The following is a 25,166-nucleotide window of genomic DNA, read 5'->3' as shown; positions in this document are numbered from 1 at the left end:
CTCTCTGGAAATGCAGGCAGGGCTGGACACAGTCAAGGGCTGGAGTGATGTTCCTGTGTGTGTCACATCCCACCCAGAGGTAGGAGTGGGGGGAGAAGTGTCCCCTTGTTTGGAAAACAGTACACACAGTACTTAAGGTCTGTAAGCAAAAGGCTTTTATTTTGCAGCTTGGCCCAATTGGCATATGATTTGGTGGCAGAAAGATTTACATTATTCTAGGTTCAACTGGTAAACATAAAAGGTTTGCGGCATTATGCGGGGCTGTAAATCTTACGTTACCTTATGACTTATAAAAAGGGAAGCAAAAGAATAGAGGTATAGGAAATAAAGTAAAAAGTGAGAAAGATTTCACCATCCTTATGGCTCTGCTTTATGTGTGGTGGATCCAGCGGTGTTCGTCGTCCTCCAATGTCTTGTTCAGTTCATGCAATGAGACTGGTGGACAGAGTGGTTCCTAGGATAGTGGGTGGGTCCTGCTAGTGCTTGCACAAGGAGGGTCTTTATAGCCCTCTGGGTTTCTTATTTCTGTAGTTTTTGGTCTTTTGTACTTTAAAATAAAGAACATTAATGGTTCAACTATTTACAACATTGTGTTTGGACCCACAGCAGATAATTCGGGGTAAACAGGGTGTGCAAAGTCTTTCCTATGTGCCTCCTCGTTACCTGGTATAGTCAAAGGATTTTGCCCTTGTTTCAGGAGAGACCTTCTTTCTTGTGGCTGGTTTCGACCCCTCCAGGTTTTGCTCCTTTCAGCAGCTCTGGTTGGTGCAGGGGGTTACGGCAGGACTGGCTCCCAGACAGGGGACAGCCCCAGGAGGTCCAACAGCCCAGTAGTGCTGAGTAAGGGGTGCACCTGAGACATGGGGGCTGCACCTGGGAAGGAAACCAAAACCCACCCTGACAGCCAGGGCTGCCCACAGGGAGGGAGCATGGGGACATTCCCTTCTTTCTGCCCCTACTGGAGACCTCTCCATAGAGGGGTGTATTACAGCAGCTAGCTTAATGAAATACACAAAGTGTCTCCTGTGGTGGGATGTGTGGATCACCGGGGGGTTTTGGGTACCCCCAGAGCAGCGTTTGCACTGCCAGTTGCCTTGTATTCAGTTCTGCTGCACTCATGTTGGTTTGTTGCTTCTCTTGCCCATATTTAAATCAAAACTATCATTATTAATCAGAGAATTAGAAGAGCTAATGAAGGAGACAATTCTAATTCCCTGGAGGATGTGATTTTCAGGGAGCCAGTAATGGATATGGAGGCTTTCCCCTTTCAAATCCCACCAAGGGCAGCTCTGACTGAAAATCATTACCATTTGCTATTTTGTCTGTTGTCTTTGTGAAATGGGTAAGTAGACTGGACAGATTCCATATTACATAAAACAATATTACGAGCAGCATCTTCAGAGCCTCTGTGCACTACCCAAAGATAGCAGAGAGGAGTATGGGGGAAGTGAGAGCTCCTGAGAAAAATTCAGTCCTACACTAGACAATTTTTGTGTGGTGACTTTTTTGAATGTCCAGCCAAGAAAACTGCACTTCATATTCACATTATGTGAACCTGAACTCTTTAATGTAGTTTCTTCTGGGCTCTCAGAACTGATACAAATGTGTTTCTGATTAATAGTACTCTAAAAAAATCAGATCTGAATTTCTTGTACCCACTCAACTTGTACACTGATGGTGTGAACTTCTCAGTGACCTGCCTCGGTGCCTCTCAGAAGTGCCGCCCACTAATCTGACAACTTTTAACCCATCTGAGCATAATATTAATGAATTTATTCTCTGTTCATTTCAGTCTGCTGCTGAAACACATAGATGAAGAGTTCCTTCATACACTTCATGTGCACTTGTCCTTGGAGATTGTGTGAGTACTGTGTACTTCAAATTCATTTGCTGTTTTGGTTTCTCTGGCAACTAGAAGATGCCTTTGATCCTTTTACCATCTCTTTGTTTTTGCATTTTGATGATTTTATCATGAATTCATGTTTAATTCATGCTGAAGTGATGCAGTAAGTGGGAACACTCAAAGAAAGATACTTTTTGCAAAATCAAACCATATTCATTTGAACTCTGTATGAACTACTCCATTCATTTGAAGTAGAATATATTAATGAGGACAGACATTAAGAAAAAAGATAGTATATACTGTCACATGTATTATCTTTTCTGAGGTTACACTGGAGGTAGATTTATCAGATAAAAAAAAAAAGTGTGCTTTGAATAAACTTTTAGTTGAACTACTGACTAATTGTTTTGTGTCAGCTTTTTGATTTTTTTGGTCATTTTTATCTCTGTCTCTCCTGTGTTACATACTCGCTGATATACATGAATTTTATAGACAAAACCAGGTGCATAGTTGACACAATGTGCAGAAATGCAAAATATGTTCAGTAGGGTGGTGTTTTTCCCCTGGTAAAAAAAAAAAGGATGGGGAATTTTCATGTAACATGTTCTTTTTAAAGGTAGTTTTCATCTTTTTAATAAAAAGTTTCTTGTGAAAATATTGGGATATTTGGGTATGTTGTTTTGCTTTTCAATTAATCAGGTCATGATTGAAACAAAGGAACTATGTGCCTTTCTGTTAAAAAAAACTGTGATGATGTGACATTGAAGGTGACTTTAGCTCTGAGGCAGGAGGTATGAGATGGGCCATGCACAGTCCAGAACTGCATACTGGGTAAATGTCACCGTATGGCACTGAGCATGGCTTAGACCCACATGTGATACTGCCTTGTCTGGCTTTTACAGGCTTGTAGCCACTGTGCAGTACAATTAAACATTTCTAAAACTGCTGGGTCTTCTGCAGCATTAATATTTGAATTTTTTTTTTATAGTAACAAAGCATCTTAAGTAGTTGAGGATTTTAAAGCATGTTGCTTTAAAAAATAAATACATCTTAACTGGCTTTGTTATGTTTTAATGGTTATGACATTCACTTTGCAGTGCAATATCTAGAATCCTGTTAGTTGTTAGCTACTTTAATGTTGAAGTGGGTGTGCTCTGCTTAGGTGGTGGCACGATCCCCCTGCTCACCAGGCCAGAGATGCAATAGGACCAGTGACAAAGGGGATGATTCAAAAAGCAGACTGTCAAAGAGCTGTTATGGATTAAATGGAGAAAATAATTGCGAGTACATAAAGCTAAACTGGATTATATTTAAATATATGTAAATTTACTTGAAATTTAATGTCTGGGACAGTGTTTTAACTCACAGTTTCAACAATTTTTGCTTTTGAACAGAAATGAGTTTATTTGAGGATTTCAGGACCAGGATTTTGGTAGTTCTTGAAACTGTAGTTTGCTATAGACTGGACTGTTTCATGTTTTCATTAGCACTGTGAGCTGTGTCTAAGCAGAGATCTCAGCTGCAGTTTACAAAATTATTGGAAACTGTGTAATTGTTCCTCATAACAGTGGCAGCCATTTAAATCTGTATGATACTTTTGCAAAGTGAACCAATGTAATGAAACGAGAAAAATTCTTAAGAAAAAATGAAAATCACGTGAGGCTCAAAGTGAACTCAAGTGCATTTGAACTTTCACAAACAGCCCCTTGATTGACATGCAGAGTGATAACAAGAGGGAAAGTGTTTTACTTGTGACACAGAATTCAATGTAAACAAATCTGTTTTCAAATTCTATTGGATATAATGAAAATGATAAACTGATATTTTTCTATTTTCCTAAAGTTACTTTCTGATTAAATTTACTTCCTGGCCAGGGCATATCAATTGGGTTGGTACCTCCTACCCCTTGTTTATGGATTAGATATCATGTGAAAACAAGTCTGCTATGCAGAATCAGCTCTGATGGACAAGCGTGGTGCCTGTGCAAAAGAGATGGGAAGAAAGTGGAAGAGGGGGAAAATAAGAACAGGTGACAAAGGGCCCAGAAACAACAAAAGTCTGAATGAGAACACCTTTATCACTTCTATAACAGCAGCTTAAAGTCCCAAGGAGAGAAATAGATTTTGTAAATCATGCTAAGTTTTTTTTACTAGGTGCTACTGTTTAGGAACAGGAGGATGCAGGACAGGGAAAGACCTTTTATAGGGCAAAGAACAAATATATATATATCTGTATGTGTGTGGAGTGGTTGTTTTGGGGTGAGTTTTTTTGAGTGTCTATAAAAAGCTACATGAAGTAAGCCATCAGCATTGTGTAGCCATGTTTACTGGTTCCTGTAAAACCTGTAAGCCTTCCTTATGTTTTTAAACATTATTTATTGATGCATGTTTGATATTAACAAGCCATTTGTGCTTGTACAAACTTCTCTTTTTTTAGAACAGTCCTGTTACTGATCGTATTGTGCAGTGATTTCAGAGAAGCCTTTCGCAATAACTGAAAACAAGTAAATACATTGGATGGCAACTTTTGCTTTGAAATGAGCGACAGAAGGCTTGAGGAAGAAATCATTACTAATGACCGTCCCAAAGATGAATATGTAGCTTATCAAGGTAACTATGTTTAAAAGAGGTCATAATTGTGCAAAGACTTCAAAGAGCAGAGTTTGGAGCCATATGTAATTGCCAACAGTTTAACTGCTGAGTTCCATGGCACAATGGAGGCACAGTGCCTGTCGTTGCCAGTCTAGAGAACGTCCTGCCCTGAGAACAGAAGAATGAAACTAGTAGTAGAAGTGCATCTTTAGCAGGTATGAAAGTTTTTCTTATTACTTGGAAAGGGAATTTCATAATAGGTCTTAAGGCTTACTAAAACTGGAAGAAAATGTTTACAAATCCATAGCATTTTTTGTTTTGTTTTTCCTGTCTGATCCATTTTCTTCAAGATGGACAGGAACTGTGTACAGATTGGGAACAGAATAGACTGGCAAAGAACATACTGAATCTGCCCACTCGTTTTTTGTCATTAAGAAGCTGAATAGAAAGATTGGAACACTGAAACATTTTTCATATTTTTAAAAAATTAACAAAATACTCTTTTTAGGGTTTTTTTTGACAAAACTGCATGTTGAGATTTTCCAACTTTTCTAAATTAGTCTGCACTGGAACAGACAGTCTTGTGCTTATTTGAAAACTAGGGCAATTTTTGGAAGCAGGGAATTGTCTTACTGCTCCCTGCAATGTAAGTGCTGCAGGAACAGTCACCATAACAAAGAAAATGATGTATTACTACTGTCAAAGGAAAATGTTCTATTGGCCAAGATGTTTCCTCCTTCTTTGGTGCATGTTATTGTTATTGATGGGAGCTCCAGGTGTCTGTTTTGAGTGAATGTGCTGGGAAGCCATGTATATTCCTCCTCCTTGCAAAGGACAACTTTTTTGATTTGATATCTGTTGTCCTGAGTTCTGTACACTTTTCTTTCAATCAGACTTCTTGAGTCATTGTAGTGTTTCCAGGCTGATTGGTATGAGTGCTTTTAAAGAAGATTTTCTCCTAAAGAGTGTGGGATTTTTTGATAACCAGTGGGTGCAGCTGTTAGCTTCCTAATGAGGCACTCCTACTTGAGTATAAGCATGCTAACAGTTAAAACTGTGTGCACTCAGATGGACTGTAGTTTCTTAAAATTTGGAATGTGTCAACCAGCAAAGCAGAAAGCTTCTTCAGGGTAGTCTGTGTATTGGCATTCAGGGAGAAGGGGTGATAGGCACATAGTTAGTTTCACAGGTGTGCTGGTTTGACTGAAAATGGGTTAATTTTCTTCATGCAGTTAGAAACCTTTATTTTTCATAGCTAGCATGGTCATTATTTGGACTTAGATTGAGAACAAGAGATAACACCTCAGCACAGAGCTAATGTTTTTAATTGCTCTGGTCTGAAAGCCAAGGACATTCTGAGCTCTGCCCACAGGTATGAGGCATCAAGGAAGGCAGGGACAGAGATGGGGCAGAGCTTGACTGACACATAGGTCAGTTGATCAATAAGAGTATTCCATTGGCATCATGCTTCATATTTAAGGAGTCAAGGCCCTCTCTTGGCAGGGGAGTTCAGTGTGGGATGTTTAGTTTGGCTTTTTGCCATTTTGCAGAGGCCTCTGAGCATTTTTGCCCTTTTCCTCTCTTTTATCTCCCTGGGATCAGCTTTGGAACCAGGTGCTGTTTCCTGCGGATGGCTGCTCAATGTGTTTGTGAGGAATTGCCTTGAGTATCCTTTTATGTTATATATCTATATGTTTACTAATAGTGTATTAGTATTTTGTTATTTTACTCAACTGTGTTTATCTCAGTCCAAGTTTCTTCCTTCCCTTTTTTATTTCTCTCACCTATTGTCATGGGAGATGGGAGGGGGTGAGTGAGCAGTTATTGTGGCTGTATTGCTAGCTCAGGTTAAACCATGACAGCAGGTGAGGGAATGCAGCAGATCATACATTGATTTAGATAGTCCAGGGATCACCAAGGTGGTAGGTTAATAGAAAGAGGACATTCCTATTAAAATTCAAACATCTTTGTAAAGTTGGATGTAGATTCTGATCCTATTTTTGTTATGCATTTTTTAAACACATTGGTAAGCTAAACACAGGTTTATATTTCATACGAATCTGTCCTGCTTTAGCACTTGCCAGATGGAGTTTCCAGACCTTAATTACATGTTGTCCAGATGTATATTTAAAAAAAAAAGAACTAACCACTGGCTGGGTTGCAAGGTTTAACTCAGGGAATCACTGCCACCTAGGACCTCATTTCTGACCATAATTTCAAAAAGAAAGTATCTAATACTTAGGAGCACCAAGGCAAAGCAGTGTTAAGATAAACAGAGTAGGAATAAGTAGGAATAAGTATGAGTTCAGGAATGCAAGAAAACCATAGTTGCTGTCTTGTTTAGTTTGCAGTGTGGTGATTGTCAAGTATCTTGTTTTTAAAACTACCTTTGGAAGGATCAACCTGCTTTATTTTTTTTTTTTATTTTTTTTTTTCTAATATAAATTTATGTTAGTGAAAATCTAAATGGAACCAGAATCCTGAAATAAACTCTTTGTTGAAAAGATGACTTACAGTCCTGTTGAATATCCAAATAAACTTTCCTTTTGACTGTTCTGCCTCCAGCTCTGTTATTTCCTTATAGGGCCTTGAGGTTACAGTTAAGATTTACAGTGACTCATCAGTGGTAAATATTAGACTTGTAGGTATATTGTGGAAAAATAATAATAAAGGATTGATATAATGAGCATAATGATGATGCAGCTGTGATTTTTCTGCAGCTGAAGAATGTGCAGAATTAAATCATAGGTAATCATGAAGCAAGTGGAAAACTTCATTTACCTCTCACTGCAATGTGAGAATGGGCTGCCACTTCATTCCTCCTTTCCACTGGTGGCCAAGAGACGCCTGGCTGTCCGTGGGCTGGAGCAGGGCACAGCGGGAGCAGTTCAAAAGTGGTGCCATGAGATTTGGGACAAAGACTTGTTTGAGAAGCAGATCTGAGTGGGGACCTGGCTAGCCAAGAGTGGGGGATTTGAGAAGGGGAGTTGCGAGCCCATGGACTCTGTGTTTCACCTCTCTGGAGAGGGATCACAGAAAGAATTGCATGCAAAGCAGGGGAATGACAAGAGACTCGTAAAGACGTTCAACCAGCACTGCAAAAAACAGAGATTATTTTCATGTGAAGAAACAGCACCATGGATTTTACATTCTGCTTAATGTAGGATACAGAAGGATGTGTGTAATTCTGTACTCCTGTTTTCTTTTTTTTTTTTTTTTTTTTTTTTTTTTAGTTTAACTATTACGCTTAAATAGTTCTACTGTATTGCCCCAGGAACCCTGTTGCAAACTATTGTATTAGCATAGAAGTTAGCTAATCAAAGTACATCATCCCTGTATTTTCCAAGCTCTGGGAAACTGCTACTTCATTTGAACTGCTTTACTGAGCACCTAAGCAGTGCTACATCTTCTGGGGCAGGTTTTGTTTTCTGTTGGTTTTGATGTTGATGTGCAAAAGGTTTAAAGAAAAATATTTAAAAAAACCCCACCTTACAGCTACTAATCCTAGATTTAGGCATTTACTGCACTCTGATAGAACCAATAAAATAATCCAAAACAAATCCACTGGTGGTTCTTCCTCTGCTAGATCACCAAAGACAGTATCAGTATGACACAGAGCTAATATTTCTGCTTTACTCTTAGAGCAGAGGGAGAGGTAAATTGAGGCAGAATTTGTTCTTTAGAAGAGACAGTAATTAGTTTGCCTCTCCTTTTATCCATTTTTATTAGGGAGGCTCCACTTACACAGTTTTATAATGGTAAATGAATTTTATGGGAATTTTTCATTATTATTTATTGGGATGAAATGTTATGAAATGTGTTATGAAATGACAGAGAAGATCCACTGCTATCACTTCTAAAACTTTGTAAACAAACATAAAATTTTACTCATAACTAAATTATTCTGGAAATAAAATGATTATTTTTTGAATATAAGTGTAGTAAGGCTTGCAGGAGTACAGTGCAACAATCAGGTGCTGTTTAGCAGATGATGCAGTGTAGCAGGTGAAAGCTGTTATCCCAGGAAAGTGCTGTGTGAACAGAGAGCCCTTCTTGCAGGGACTGAGAAGCCCAGGTGAAGAGCAAGGTTTATGTGACTCTTCTTCCACTTCCTGCATGAAAAGAGGTAGAGCTTGACTTAAAACCATGTAAACCTCTGATTAATTCCTATATTTCTCAGGCATCTTTTACAGAAATGCATATTTTAAATCATGCTTTAATTTCAGTTTTCTGTTGGAGCTAAAAATTGTGTGCAAGTTTATACTGAACCAATTATTTATATAAACCTTACATTATTAAAATTGATAGTTGATTTTAAAAAGCATAAGAAAGAAACATATAGCAGGTGTGGGTTAACATCACTTACTGCAGTACAAGTGCCTTTTTCAGAATTCGATGGAAACAGCAAGGTACATTTCATTTATTTTCTTGCCATGCTTATGGACAGTTGCCAGCTTGTCAATGAGGTGCACCATAAAGGACATTGGATCATGACAAGAGCTGTCAGTACAGCTGTGTTTTTCCATCAAAATTGCATGAAAAAAATAAGCTTCATGTGGCTTTGAGGCAAAACTAGATTCATGGTCTCATTTTCTTGAATCAGTGCCCAGGTTTGTTTTCAAAGTTCTGGAAACTTTTTGGCTCATGTCCAGGTTCATAGTTTGCTGGAATCATGGAGCCTGGCTGCCTTTGTATGGTTCAGATACTGATTACTGAGGTTTGACCCGAACTGCTCTTACATGCTCTCCTGTGTATGGGGTCCTTATGTCAGGTTTGATCATATCTGTGTGAGCTAAGAGGAAGGCTGCAGGCTACTTCATTTACAGCTATTTAAGCCATTTATTTCCTTTCCTTCAACACAGGAAAAAGGATCTTCAGGATCTGCTCTCTGCAGAGATAGATAAATGTCACTCCTTTCAGCATATAGTAGATCTCGCTGAAGGCAGATTTACATGAGTGGAGGCAACTTGATTTATCTTCATAAATGACAACTTTTTAGAGAAGTTCTCTCCCGTTGTGTGGTGCTCAAGCCTAATTTATTTGGCAATTGCAATGCTTTGGCCCATGGACAGAAAATGGTACCAGCCTGAAAGTCATGTAATTCAGCCAGCTATAGATTGTGGCGAGGCAAGATCCTTCACATTTGTCTGCAAATGTCTGCTCATCAGTACTGCCACAATATAAATGGAAGTAGCAGTTAACAGCTGAGAAATTCTGTAGAAAAACTAGACAATTATTTAATTTCTCTTTTTGTAGGGGTTCAGCAGGGTTCAAAGAGATGTAGGGAACCTTTATCCTTCCCAAATTAAAATTTTCTCGGTTTCTTCAGCACGTTGTCAGCAAAGCAGGGGATGGGAAAGTTTCAGTGTACTCAGGTGTGGCTATGTTCTGAGGATAAGGTAGCTTCAGAGAGAATATTAAATGGCTTGTCTTATCATTCTGTCAGTCATGCAACTCACCATTTTGTAAGCTGGTCACATATCACTGGTGATGCATATTAATCCACTTTCTGCCTCTAGCATCACCTGTTTTATTTTCTGTCCCAGTTTCCTATCTTTTTTTTGGCAAAACCACAGGGGAAATATATTTCAGTGACAGTATATGGTAATTTTGCTCTATGTACTCTAGCTCATTACACAATCCTTGTCTTTCTAAAATAGAGAAAGGATTTAGATCTCCCACTATCATTTCTGCCACACACTGATTCAGTGAAAGAGCTTTGGGGTGGTTGGGAGTAAATTTAATTTTCCCTGCTGTTTCATGAAGTGTGAATCACCTTCTAGCAGATGATGTCATTGCCAATTTACAAGTTTCTCTTCCTTTACTCCTGTGTAGGAGGAATCATAAGGACTCTTTTTGTCATGGTAATGCAGTTAGGTGTGGAGAGCTATGCAATGCAGGAGACAGCAGTTCAAGCTTTTTTATTTTTGCCAACACAGATAAGAAGCTAAGTGTGAAAGCTGGGTACAAAGTGCCACATTCAGTGTCTGGCTAATGGAGAGTGAAGGATTTTGTCCAGCTTTCTTTCTTGGATACTATGAAGGCTTATTTTCTGTGGAGTCTATGACTGTAGCTTGAACAGTGAACAATGTTGTTTGTTTTGCTTTTCATTTTTGAAACAGAAGTTGAATTATACACTGTGAAGCTCTTCTCCAAAGGAGAAAACTTTCTCTTCTGTTTAAAAAAAAATAAAAGTGCTTTTTACTGCTGAGAACATTTTATAGACACAAATTTTGAACTGTGAGTTCCTGTGAACTGTTCTTGACTCCTTGCTCTTGATGTTTTACTGGGAAGATGTGTGATTGTTTCTCCTTGCACTAGCTTCCCTATCTTTTCAGTAGGAGTAACATGGTGAACAATGCTTATTCTTTCCATACAATTGATCTTGTGGAAAGAAAAGTTGCTCTTCAAATCAGTTTTGTATGACAAAGGTAATTTATATAAATATATATAAATGTGAAACTGAAGTATGCAGTCCTAAAAATATTAATGCATAGCACCTGCATGCTCTCTTAGATGCTTTAAGTACCTTGTTAACCCCAACAAACAGAACAACGGAGCACTCTGAGTTGAACTCTTCCTCTGTTTTATTGGTGAAGACACTGGAGCAGAGCTTCCTGGAGACCAAAATGCCATCAAAGCCATGGTGTCCTTCCTGCCCTGTCACTGCAGGGGTCTTCAAGTAACAAACTGAGCTGTAGCAGGGTGGACAAGACATCAAAACTAAGGAGTATGACAGAAAATCAGCATTTATGGGAAAGTATCCAAAAGGAGCATGTCAGATGAGAGGTCAGAACATTACATAATTAGTGCTGAGAGACCAGACGTCATTCACAGACTATCAGTGTTTATTATCCTTCAGAGTCATATATTAGTCCTTTTTGTAATCCAGACATTGTTATATCATTCTTCTTTAAATATATACTGTTCACGTATTTTTTCCTCAAATGTGTGTGGTGCTTTCATGTTAATTTTGGTATCTAGTTCCAGTTTGCCCTTTGTATGTCCCTAATTTGAGGATTCAGTGTGGAAGTAGGTAAAAGTTAGATTGGGAGGGATGGGTGGAAATTATTCCTTAAAAACTTGAAACAGGAGCAGGTCTGAATTGATCTTTTCTGAAGGCCTCGGTCTTGAGAACTGTATTTATATAACATCCAGGTTTGGATGGTTGTCTCTTAAAGACAAATACTGAGTGCCTGGAAATGTATTTAAAACTGCAGAATATCTGGAAGGATTAAACAGCAGTATTGCAAAGTGTTCCTCTTAGGCACAAAAAGAAAGATGCAAGTAAAACTCCTACTTTCTTTGAATGATATTTGTTTGGCTTTATGAGCATATGCAGATCAGCTAAGTTTATTTATTCTTGGCTAGCTTCTTTTCATGTTTGAGGGCATGCATGCCTTGTAAATGCATTTGCTTATTCCCATGATGATGCCAAACGTTAAAAGGGTCAAGCTAACTTTGTGTCAATGAATGTATCTTCTAATTCTTTGTGCTTCTCTAAGTGCCTTTTAGGCAAGGAACTAGCACATTACAAAAATTACGCTCATAGTATTACACGTCTGTGAGATCAAAAAATACTATTTTACAGATAGGGTATTGATTGGAGAGAGGCAAGTATCGATTCAATAAGCTAGTTAAGAAAAACCTTCATTTTCATTTGGTTGCAATCCCCTTAGAGTGAGTAAAATACAACTGTCCCACCAACTCCAAGCCTTCCTCCTCACCTGCATCCAGTGCAGTCATTCTTGATAGAAATAGTTGAAGACCACTGCCTTTCTACATTCTTCCTCTCAACTAACTAAGATCACTAAGATTCACTAAGGAAGATGTCTCTTTGTGTTAATAAACAATAACTTTATTTCTTTTCTCAGCAAAATAAATGTACTCTACAGAGTGTGTGTGAGATTGCTGCATAATTGCCATGGCACACCATACTCAGGTACATTGTGTAAGCCAATGTGCTGATTGTGCCTGATCCTGGGCTTCTGAATTCTGCAGGTAGCTGGTTCATACAGTGCTATTTCCACACACTTCTTGATTACAGATGTTCATGTCTTTTTTGCACACATATTTGACTCACAAGAAGTATAAGAGAGTTCATGGGCTTTTAATGTCCAGTGTACACTGCTGGTGTACTTTCAGTCCTGGAAGGATTGAGTTGGTGGCTTTCTGCAGTCATGTGTTGACTTGGGCTGGTTTGTAAGCCATACTTGAGGAAAAAAAAAATAAACTTCAGTTTTCTGTATTCAACATTTATATACAGTTTAGGCTGTGGCAAGCATCTGGATTTATTCTAGGTATGTTTTGTAGATGAGTATTTGAGAAAATCTAGCCCAATAGCTCCTGTAAATTATATGCTTAGTTGCATGACCAGGTCACCCACTGTAAGACCATATTGTGTGACAGTATGAGTTGCTCATTTGGTTTTGATTTCTCCTTTCCTTTTGCCATATTGTTGGATTTGTAAAACATAAATTAGTATTTTCACAGTGTCAAAATCTGGTGCAATTACAGAAGCTTGAAAGAAGTATCCTTAGTTTTTAATAAGCAGTGAATCATGTTACAAAATTTGGCTGAATGATAGCTTCTTTCCCACCCCATCCCAGCCACTGCCCCCTTGGATAAACAGTTGTACAAATTTTTACCGACATGGTGATTTATAGAAAGTTTATTTTATATCTTACAGAAGCACTATATGCTACCTTTAAAAGAAATCCTGACCCAAAGGGAATAGGTAGCACAACCTTTTAATTACAGGACAAAAAAAGTAATGTTACTACTCCTTCAATGTTTCATCATATTTTCAGGACAAGCTAAGCCATCAACAGCTTCCCTGTGGGCATCTAGATATACAAAGTTGAAACAAGGAGGCCCAAATTAGAGTAAGTCAAGAGATGCAGTTTAGAAGATTTGTTTTTTCCCCAGAAGTGAATGTTTTTCCTTACAATTTTGTATCAAATTTGCAACTTTCTGTGAGGAGAAATTGCTCTGACTACAGTAATGTGGCCCTTTTGTGCATATGTTATGACTCAGCCTTTAATCACACCTCCCATAGGACCTCTGTCTGTTCTGGTAGAACAGGTGAACACTGCTTGCTTATTTATGAATGAGCACATATACTATGATGAAAAAACGATTAATAATCCCATGGGTTTCTCTATGATGCTCCTCAGTTTTGGTATGCCTTATAGATGTTAATTTTATCTTCAAATTAGCCTGAGGGTAAAGTCATGGCAAAGTTCCTGTTTTACAGATTGAGAATTAAGATGATACGTTGAGGCCAGAAGCACCCGTCAGTTGTTGGCAGCTCTTCCAACTGCTATGCAGCATCATCTATTTATAAAAGTGAAATAATCCTTTTGTTGTCTTCTGTTTGGTCTGTGGGTACCCAGCATTTCTGCCAATTATATCCAATGATTTTCATGTGACTACTTTGGAAACAGGCACATATGGTTATGTACTATTTCCTCAAGTTTGCATACCTAATCTCTACTGTAGGCAAAGGTATCTATGTTCTTTGTAGATCTTGGTGACTTCCTACAAAAGGTTGATTTTAAGTGATCTGCTTGATTTCATTAGAAATGTTGTGGCAGAATCACGTATGGAATCTGATTTCTTAGGGCAACTTTTACCTCTGATACAAATGATTAGTCATATCACTAACTAGTCATTTAACATAACATTGCTGATATAATAGGGCTGAAAGATGTCAAGGTGACAGTGGTGAATGGAGATTCAGCTCAAAGGAAGAAGAGGGAGTACTCTGGTCACTCTCTCTGGAGTGAGACCAGGAAGAGAAACCTCTCACTTTGAATGGCATAGGTGGTCCAAGAGAAATGATGAGCCTTATCTATAATCGTTTGTTTTCTCTTGGAGATTGTTTCAATGGTTTTAATGCTGAGAATGGTGCAACAGGTTGTGCTCTGTCCTCACCACTCCTGTCTCATGGGGCATCTTTCCTGCCTGTGGCATGATGCTGCAGCAAGGATTCTTACTTCTTCCAAGGAAGCAGTCAACAGCAGCTGAGTTATTAACAGCAGCCATGTGACATTTGTGAGTGATAAATGTTGGTGTTGCAAGAACAGATGTCTTGTGTGTGACGGAATGTTTTCATGGTTTTGGAGTGTTACCTTGACCACGTTACACTTACCTCTGACTTAGAAATGTTTTGTCTCTTCATAATGAAGAACATGGCTCTGAATATTTTATTTTTAAAGGCAGAGCACCTCAATCTTCAGACCACTACTCTGATTTCTGTGTGTTGTGTATCTCGAAGTTCTCTGTTGTATACATTTGCATGAGTTGCATGCTTTTCTTTACAGAGTGCTCCATGAACTAGGTATTTTTAGAGGACAGCCTGCTGTTCATACTAGGTCATTTTCAAGCTCCTTTCTTTGACTCAGTCCTTTTAAATTGTGTTGAGCACAGTGGCTATTACCATGTATCTGTAAAATGAGCTGCTTTTGTCTCATAGCAAAGTTTTCTTTAAAAGAAAAAGGTAATGAGAATTGTGGTGTGGGGAAGGTCTATTATTTGAAGCTTGGGAAATCTTTGAGTAAGGTCGAGAACAGTGGTGGTGCTCATATGCTGCCAAAGTGCTTTCACCAACAGTTTACCCCCAGTTTCTGTGGAAACAAATCCTATTCAGCATGATATATGAAAGCATAACCCTTTGTAGTATAGGAATCAATGGAGCCATTCATATAACAGATGACTGTTAAGGCTTGTGCAGTATGCTGCTCTAACATAATTGGCATCTATGTAATAAAATACTGAACACCAAGGGAAATGGTTTAGGTGTTTAGGAGTCATCACATGGTTTATTATAGAAGACTGACATATGAAAGTGTGAACAAAACAGATTACCTAGCACTTGAGTTACGTTACAGTATTTAATACCATGTTAAAAAAATACAAATATTTTAGATATTCCTTGTGTTTAACTAATGCACCATCAAAATTAGTTACTGGGGACCTGGCAGGTATACTGTAGCATCAGATCAGCAAGCCAGTGTTTTTACATGAAATCCTTAAGTCATTGCTCAAAGACACAGATGTGAAATACAGCGTTTAGAGTGCAATATTGCTGACAAGCAGAACGGGGCAATAGTTGCAGAGTTCATTGTACATTGTAAGCTCTTCTGAATGGAGTCTGTCTTTTGCTATATGCCTGCATAGTGTTTAGCACAGCTGGGAGTCCTTATCTCAGCTAGAGGAATCTCTAGATGCTAGATGCTGTAAAGGAAATAATATATTTGCTAGCTGGATGTCTTAAGCATGTTAGTAAATTCCCTGTTTCCAAAAAAGACCTGCCTCTTGCAATCTCTTGATCTTATCCTGCAAGTCTTTGGCTCTGTTTAGAGAATTTTGGTAAAATAACCCTTCCAGAGCTTTCTAGCATTATGACAGTGTTGTTTTCAGCACCCAGAAAGAAGTGTAAAGCTAGCTCTGAACTGACAGAGTATAGGAGTCCGCAGTGCAGGTATGTTAATATTAAGTGTTGTGCTTGTTCTGTGAGATGCTTCTCTCAACTAGACCTAGGAACTGTGGTACTCTGAACTACCAGAACTCTCATTTCAGCTCCACTCACTTGTCTAGTTTAAGTCACCTTCCATTCACCTTATTTTTGAGTGAAGCAACAGAAAGCAAATGAGTACAACTCCGCCTGCAAAAGAAAGTGAATCAGCACAACATGCTCTTAATAAAAAAGAAAAAAAAAAAAAAAGGGCAAAAAAGGCATGCAGTTGGCTGTACATATTCTGTTTGTTTTCCTGAACGACAATACTCAGCATATCTGTCTTGCTCCACACCATTCAGTGCCTTGCAGAACTGTGACATTTTTCATCACTATTAATAATTTTGATTCTGACACAGCAAATAGGAAAAAGAAAATGGTGCTCTGCCTTTTGAATGTTGCATTAGCTATGCTAGCACTTCTTACCCTTCACTCCTGAAAAGTGATTTAACCACACCAAGCAAATCAATCATTAGAGAAACAGTATGTGCAGATAATTTCTAATTCTCAGGATATTAATATCAGAAAGGTGGGTGTCTGTCCTTTTCAGGTGCATGAACAGCTTAAAGTGAGTCTTGACTAGCTAGGGTTTTCTTCTTCCTTACCTCATCCATGTGCTAGATCCCTAGCTGTGGTGATTCTGCTTAGCCCTGTTGAAGTTTGAGAGAAAACTACTTGTAGCAGAGATGCATTTATTTATTTATTTTTCTTCCTCTTCATCTCTCATCTCTCCTTTATGTTTTGACTATAGGATGGATGAAGTTATGTCATAGCTTTGAGGCTTCAATTTCCCTATGAAAAGTCTCTCTGCTTGGGTGATGCTACTGGAAATCATGCTTTGTTTCATTGTCCTATAGTTGTGATAGCATATTACAGGTTGTTCTGAGTGTGGGCAGAGAGATCAGGATTGCCCTTGATCTTAACTGTAACTCTCTGACTTGTGATTTTGGACAACTGAGTCAGGTTTTCAAAGTGATTGAACATAAGCAGAGTTCTTGACAATTAGGAAAAAATTTTACTTAGGTGGTTAATACGGTTCTTGCCCTTTGAGATGTGCAAATGAGAAGTGCTATTTCAGTGCTAAAGATGTGGAAATGGGGAAAAATAACATGATTTTTGAAAAAAAATTATCATCCATCCATGGAAAATACTGATAAAGCTTGCAGAATTTAAGGACAATCCCCATGGTACAAAGCTGCACAGGGATGAGGTGGGGATGCAATAGAGCAGATGGAAACAGATTCCCTAGGATATAACTGCTGTGCTGTATGTCAGCACTGAGGTACGATGAGCCTTGGGAACGGTAAAAGGGAAATAAAAATGTGTTATTTAGATATTGGGAACAGACGATCTACTTAAACTGCTCCCTTCCTGCCAAGGGAGGGAAATATAAAGAAAGCTCCAACAGACAAAATCAAGCTGGATCCAGGCCATTGGTACAGTCCAGATCAACACCTTGCTGTGATCCACCCCCATCTAAACTTCACTGACCTTAGAGACCTAAGCATTGGATCAAGACTTCAATTTAGAGTCAGACTAGGCTTGCGGGGAAGGTTTATGCTTCTCTGTATGTCTAGAATTAGGCTGGTGTTAGCCACGGTGCACAGATGAGAGATGTACAAAGGGGCAAATCTGATGTGGTTGTATGAGGATGCAGTGTTATCCCATCATGTGAACCACATGACTCTGCTGGCTTGTACTAGGGTGAGGGCTAATTTCCCTTCCCTAACTGTTGGTGAAAACCAACCAACTGCCATTAAGATCCAGCTACAGTTACTCAAGTCATAACCTTACTTGGATCTTTACTGTATGGTCACTTTCCTGGTGCTGAGAAACTGCCAAACCAGGTCAAAAGGAGACTCCTGAATAGCACCTGGGTGACACCGATTGGTGAATTTTCTTTCAGTTCTGCAATGTGGAGTTGGAAGCTACATCCATTTAACACCACATGTTTTCAGCTCTTAATCAAACCTCCAGGCTATGGAAAATTCATACGGAAATCTCACAGTAGAACTTCTCCTGGGACTTCTTCATTTTCTGTCATGGAACATTTTCTGAGAATAGGCAATTTATAGAAACATACTCCTTTGGGGGCAAACCTCAAATGAGAAGAGCCATGAGAAAAGTGAAAATAAAGTGAAAATAAAATATTTTGATTGTCAGAAGGGATTCAGTATAGATTTGATCTCAAGATAATTTGGTATGTTTGGGCTATTTCTATTAACTCAGAGCCACTTCATACGTGTCTTGTAGAGAAGTGAAGAGAGTGAAGGCTGGAAGGCTGGTTTTTGCTTAAACAATTTCATACAATTGGGATTATTCTACAAGTTAGAGTAGAGCCCTAAATATTTTCCTCGATGCTTTAGGCTTTGAACAGAAATGAATATATGTATATTCATTTTCTGCCTTTTATAGTAAAAAATAAAAGTACCAATGAAGATATTTCCTATCACTAGTCTTTCACAAAGGTTGCTTTTTAGTGATATTAGAGCTGTATTATTTATTCAAAGGTGTGCTTTATGTCCACATATGTAGTGCAGGTTTTAACTGTGATAGAAACATTATTGTTAGCTAATAAATATTTTTACAGCATGAGTGAAAATATGCAAATATCTGTTGCAGTATGCTTAACTATTAAAAGAAAAAGCAATTTTTTTTTTTTTTTTCAGTAAGTGGCAAGTTTGCCATTGCTTTTTTGTTCACCATTTGCTTTCTCAACCTAGGATGTTAGGAATGAGTAGTGGACTTCACCTCTGGATTAAAAGAATGAGAATTTTGCAAATTGCAGAAATTGCCTATCAAAAAGGAACTGGCTGTATTTTTGAAACTGTTAAAATATTCTTCAGAGATAGGTGGAAGCTTTAAAATAATTACCATTGCATACTTCAGTTCTTTTAAAGTGGATGACATAGTGTTTTTTAACAAGCAGATTTGGTGTTAATTCTTGTTATAAATTTGGCTTTAAAATACCAAATAACCCATTTCTCCTAATATTTTACACAATAGCCAATCTAGAGAAATGGTTCAGATACAGGTATAGAGGTAGATTTCTTAATTTCACAAGGACAGAGGCAGCAGCAGGAATAAAGGACTGAACCCTGCAACCTTGTCACCTCTCTGCCAGTATTGTCACACCCCCAGTGCAGTGATAAAACTGTGTTTGAGGGCAGCAGTGGGGGCTGGAATTGGGAAAGGGTTTCAGCTATGAGGATAAGTTCATGTTTGCCCTTTCGTATGTTTTCTTGCATGAATGCAGACTGAGGCGTAAATGGAGGAGCTGTCAGGGACCGTGAGCAGATCTGGTTTTTTGTGGGCTTAGAGGAACTTTGTTTCTGCTTAGTGAAGAGTGGCATGCCACAAAAATCCTCAATTGCTAAGTCACAGACCTACAAGTAGCTGGGATTAGCTTTGATTCAGTGCATCTCTGCAATGCCATAAGTCAGTGTAATGGAAAGTTGTTGGCTTTGCTTGGTGATGTTCCCTCTGTGGCACGAAGGTCCTTGCTGATGGAGAAACGATGGCTTTTTGCTGCTCTGTACTGGCAGTAGGAGATTGTCTTTTGCATAGTCCTTTATAGTCTCCTTCCTGCCAAGCATGCTAGGCTTTGTGTTTTCGAAAGGGGGATTTGTTCTTCTGACTGATTCTTTCTTCAGTGTGTAGTTTCCCTGCTTTGCTTCTTCTTCAGCTTGTTGCTAATCCTCAAGTATTCAAATCTTTACTTCCTTGGGGGAAGGATGACATGTAGCTTTTTTTTTTTTTCTGGCGTTGCTTCTGCAACTTGCTGTATTCTGGACAAATCAGATACTGTGCAATTGTATATCTTGCATCTCTGTTACATGAAGCCAGTACGTATGCTTTGCAAAACCCTATCTTTTCATGCAGCCAAGTTGTCCCTTTGTGCCATTAAAGCAAGAGAAGTGCTGTGAGGCATATGTAAAAGGCCTCTTCTGGCTACAAATTCCTGCAAATATTATCAGCAGGTTCTTCAGTTTGCTGTGATCACTGATCATGGAGTCTTTTCATATGCCAGAGTGATTCACATCTGCCAAAACGGGAATAGAATGTCATTTCTGGTGACTTTTTCTTTAATAACTCAGCCAAGTGCATGAGAAAGTCTTATGACGCTTAATTGTGACTTGAGCCTCAGTTCAGGAACACCTTTTAATTGGTTTCTCTGGGACTTCAAAAATATTTCCTGCAGTTGAAGTAAGGATGAATGCTATAGGATACTGTAGACACTTAGTAGATGTGTTCTGCAAAGACTGCAGACTTGAATTATCCCATAGCTTGTGCCATTCTCTAATAATTCTTCACACATTATATTTGCCTGTTTTGTTTTGTACTTTCTCCTCTATTAGAACATGCATTCCCCCTCCAGCTCTGGTCCGGCTGATTGTGGCTTTTCCATAAGGGGTCAAATATAAAACTTGCAAACTCTTCTTTCCAAAAACGAGCTGGGAGACTGGTTAAAAGAACTTGAGAAAAGACTTGCACAATACACTCAAACAGTTTTCCACAGACCATCAGAAAGTGCTCCAAGAGGCACTGAAGGTACCCAGATGAGCTTGAAAATCTCTTGGATGTTATCACTAGATATGGTGTGTGTCATCTTCTCCATCTTTAGCAGTTGCAATGCCATTAAAAGTCAGTGTGCTTCCCAGCAGAAGTGGTTGCATTTCAGAAATGAGAGGAGCAGTTGCTGTGTGCAGTTGGCAGATGAGTTTGTAATGTGCTTGGGGATTCTTTTCCACACTGTAAATTCAAATTACATCTCATCATGTGCCTAGTTAAAGAACAGAATATGTCACAATAGAGAAAGAGAAAACCAGATTGTGTTCTGGTTGGCAATTATATAAGTCTAGACCACTTCACTGTCATTTCATATCCCAGTATGAATGAGAGCAGGGTAGGGGGTCTTCGGAGGAAAAAAAACTAACAAACAAACAAACATCACAAACTTTTATTGAACAATTTATTATAGCAGTTTTTATATTTCAAGTGATCCAACACTTGGAGCGAAGCAAAATATGTAAGCATAAATAATATTGGAAACAAGACACAAAATGTGACAAGCTTGGTTATCCTCCTATATTTTCATTTTTCAATTTGTGATGTTTTCTTGTCAATCTGTTTCTTACGCTACGTGCTGCACATCACTTTCTTTGTGAGTTGTAAGGTTTCATGATGTCTTGGCACCACTGGACTAATACCAGGAGATGAAACATGGGAATGTGCTGCTTTGACTGAAATAATTTTCCTTCATGTAATTAGAAACCTGTCTTTTCCATAGCTACCATGGCATTGTTTAGATATAGTTTGAGAACAAGAAGATAACACCCAGGTACAGAGTCAATGCTTTTAATTGCTCTGATCTGGGAGCCAAGGCCTCTGAGCTCTGCCCACAGGTGTGAGGCCATGAGGAAGGGGGTCATAGATGGGGCAGACCTTGACTGGTGTTTAGACTGATCAATAAGAATATTCCATCCCATTAACATCATACTGCGTATTTAAGTAGAGTTGGGATTTTGGAGTTTATGAGGAACTGCATTGAATATATTTTTATTTTATATTCTATTTCCCTTTTATTTATACTATTATTAGTAGTAGTCTATTAGAGTTACTTTGTTATTTTATTAAACTGTGTTTGTTTCAATCCACAAGTTTCTCCCTTCCCTTTCAAATCTCTCCTTTGTTCAGGGGTTTTGGGACGGGGGAATGAGCAGGCAGCTATCATGGTTATATTGGTAGCTTGAGTTAAATCATGACAGGAAGCAAGAACCTTTCCATGTTCTGCCAATGCTGTTGTGTATCTAAAACACATCTAAAAGTGTCAGGTTAGAAAAGGAATCTACTCTTGCCTTGTATCACTGGCCACACACCAAGGTAACATTCATTACCTTTTAATAAGAATATTTAATGTATGTTCCGAGAATGCTGCAATGAAGTAGAAATTGAACTTGTATTGCAAATGATAATGAGTTATGTGGAGGTCTGAAGAAATGTCAGAACCTAAATCTATTAATAAATCCTGGGGGTGAATTGAAAATTGTAGTGAGCACATATTCGCTACAGCTTCCCCACTATTTTTTAATTCTCTCATAATTATAATCATCTTTTTGCAAACCATGGTGTGTTGATACAGAACATATGCAACAGACCTTTGCATAGCAGACTATATTATTGCTATGGATGGAATTATGAATTTGTTTGTTTGTGTAATTTCCGGAATGAGTGTGTCACTTCTTCTTGGCATTTTGGTGGCATAATAATGACACCAGCAATGACCCCTGGTGCTTTACAAAAGGAAGTGATGAAACCTTTCTTGTTATCTTTAAGCAGCAGGGGAATTTAGGTATGTTCCCCAGAATGCAGTTATTCAACTTGGAGCACAGCCAAGACAGTGAGACTAACAATGTGTTTAATCTTATGAAAAGATGGCATGGGATCTTTAATGACCATGTTTTGTTGAGATCTTGGATTTATGGTGTATCTGAGAGATGGTGCCATGCTCCAAAGACATAATTAGAAAATCTGTATTCTGCTGAGTTTTGTTTCAACTAGTCTTTTTTAGAGAGATGTGCATTTATTCTGTTTTATTCCTGATCTGTTCAGTGCAGCCTTGTGATGTAGGGTAGCTAGCCTTGGGAGGAAGCAGCTGGTCTGACCCCATGCCATCCATTGATGGGGAAGATGTTTCCCTGGCAACAGAAACGATGAGAAACTAGAGAAAGGCTTTTTTCAGTTCATGTTTCTTTTTCACTCAGTGTCACAGGCGCTCATTAGTTTCTGAGGAAGAATCACATAGCTCCTATCAATCCAAAATAAAGCTAAGTGAAACAGTATAAATGTCACCACAGTTTTCAAGGTTGTGAGATTATGAAGCCTGCTGCTGTCAACATTAAGTTTGTATTGCAGTGCATTAACAAACTAGGATTTTCTGTTTCCCCCCCCGCCCCCCGCCTTGAGAATTATTCATGACACTGTAACAAAACAAAGAGGCAAGGAAAAAGAGTAAAAACTGCTGCCCTGGTTTTGCCTCATGCTTTGTGCAGAATGCATTTGTGTGTGCAAGAATGCAGTTTGAAGAGAAGTTTTGTCACTCAATTAGGGCTGCAGAGCTGGCATACATGGTGAAACATACACCTATCGTTTTATTAACGCTCCTGAAATTTTGTATTTTCTTAGGAAAAAGAGATGTTGAGAGAAAAGAGAAGGAAATGACAGCTGGGTTGGCACAGGGAGTTGACAGTGAAAACATACTGGTGTTTTGATGCCTATGCAAATAAGACCTGTGAGTTCAGGTCCACTATGCCTCATGTAAATTTTAACCTGGGATACTGTTATTTCTCTGACATTTTGCAGGTGTTTCTCCTTTGTAACGTCTTTCTGAAAATGAGTGCATGAGCTATGGGGCAATAATAAAGAGTCCAGAACTTTTTAACAGTGGAGAATGGACTCTTTGGATCTATTCTGCATGGTGTAAGAAAAAAATCAATTTCTTGTTTTCTAATGTTAGGGTTAATATATACAGGTATGTGACAACAAAGCAGGGAACTTGGCAATTAATAAAACAGTAATTCAGCAGAACATAAAATAGAAATCTTAGTTTATAGTTGTACAAGCTATTTGAGTAATTTAATTCATTAATTCATGAAGTTAGGGGGTTTTTTTTTTTTTGTTTTTCAAAAAAATGGCATTACCGTGAAAGTTTTGTGAGACTTTGAGGACTCACTGTGACCACTCCCAGAATAGCTGCTCGTCCGCCAGTATGAAGGTCCTACTACCTGGCTGTGCATGTAATGGGGTGTTCATGTGTTTTGCATTTTGTTATAGTTTCATCTTACTAAAGCAGAAGTGGTTGCTTGTGCGATGTTTCAGAGGAAACATGCTCTCTTCTTTTATACAAACTCTATGAAACTGTACTTCTGCCAGCTGAGGAGGAGCCCATAATAGAAGGACCACTGAAAGTTTAGGCATGTTGTATTTCATTGGAAGTTACTCAGGTAACAGGTGGAAGTCTGAAAATTGTTGTTGCTTAAGTATGACTGAATTTAGTGTTACTCTCAGGAGGGAAATGCACAGTGATTTGGGCCTCAGTTGATGCAGCTTGGTGTGGTTTAGAAGTGGCTACACTGAGTTGCAGCACCTGAGGGACTAAAGAAAGGTGTTTGTGAGAGAAGCCTGGTCCAGTCACCCAAATGCAGCATGTCTGGCTTGACTGTGTCAGAGATCAGGCTGAATTTCTGCCAGTTACTGGGGTAGCTTAAAATTCTGAACAGATTGTAAAATGCTGCTGACTGACCAGGTAGCATGATATGCAGGGTGTATGCATACATTTCCTAAACCTAAATGTTAACCCTCCAGAGAAACTCTCCATTAATAGACCAGACAAAACAAGTGCTAGCTATAAATAGGCACCATAAAGCTGTCATTTTTATTAAACAACTTTTTTCAAAAGCCCTATACTTCCAAGTACTATTATGATTAGTAGCTATAAATCTTTATAATGGCTATCATGTTGCAGGCAACATAAATACAGCATATTCTAATGTCTCAATAGCTACTGCTCTTGCAGGTATTCCACCAATGTTGTCTTTGGAGATGGATAAAACCTGGGTTAGGGCATTTCTTTTTCTCTTATGAAGTGTTAAGTCTGCGAAACAGGTGTATATGATGGCTTCTTTATCTTGGATTGCAACATGACAAATTTTTATGCAACATCAGGCTCAGTTCATGTGAAACTAAAGCTCTTAAGGCCCATAGACACTGATTTCTTTTAGAAAAGGTAACATCTGTCCTTCTGGCCAACATGTAATTTTATTGCAGTCCCATTTCATGAGCAGGCTTATTTTCAAATGTATGCTTTTGGTTGGCCATGGTTTTCGAACAAAGAATAAATACCAATTAAATATATTCAGTTAGAAGCTGTCTGTTGATGAGGTGTCAGAGAGAGGGTGTTGTGTTGATAGTGTATGGTTGCAGTTCACTACAACAGTTCATGTAGTCTGTAAAAACAAAAGCAGCATTTGAATAAGGGAGAAAAGAAATGGAAGGAAGCTGACGGACAGTCCTTGCAGCAACACGTTAAATAAAAACTCTACTCTGTTATTCTCATGGCTGTGGGTTTTTTCAGTAATCTACTGTTGTTTCATTTTTATTTTATCTCCAGCATTTTAACAGATACTTTCCCGGGTGATAGATTCTTTCCTCCCCA

Source organism: Nesoenas mayeri (assembly GCF_963082525.1).
Source record: "Nesoenas mayeri genome assembly, chromosome: 3".
Classification (NCBI taxonomy): Eukaryota; Metazoa; Chordata; class Aves; order Columbiformes; family Columbidae; genus Nesoenas; species Nesoenas mayeri.
This window is presented reverse-complemented; position numbering follows the sequence as displayed.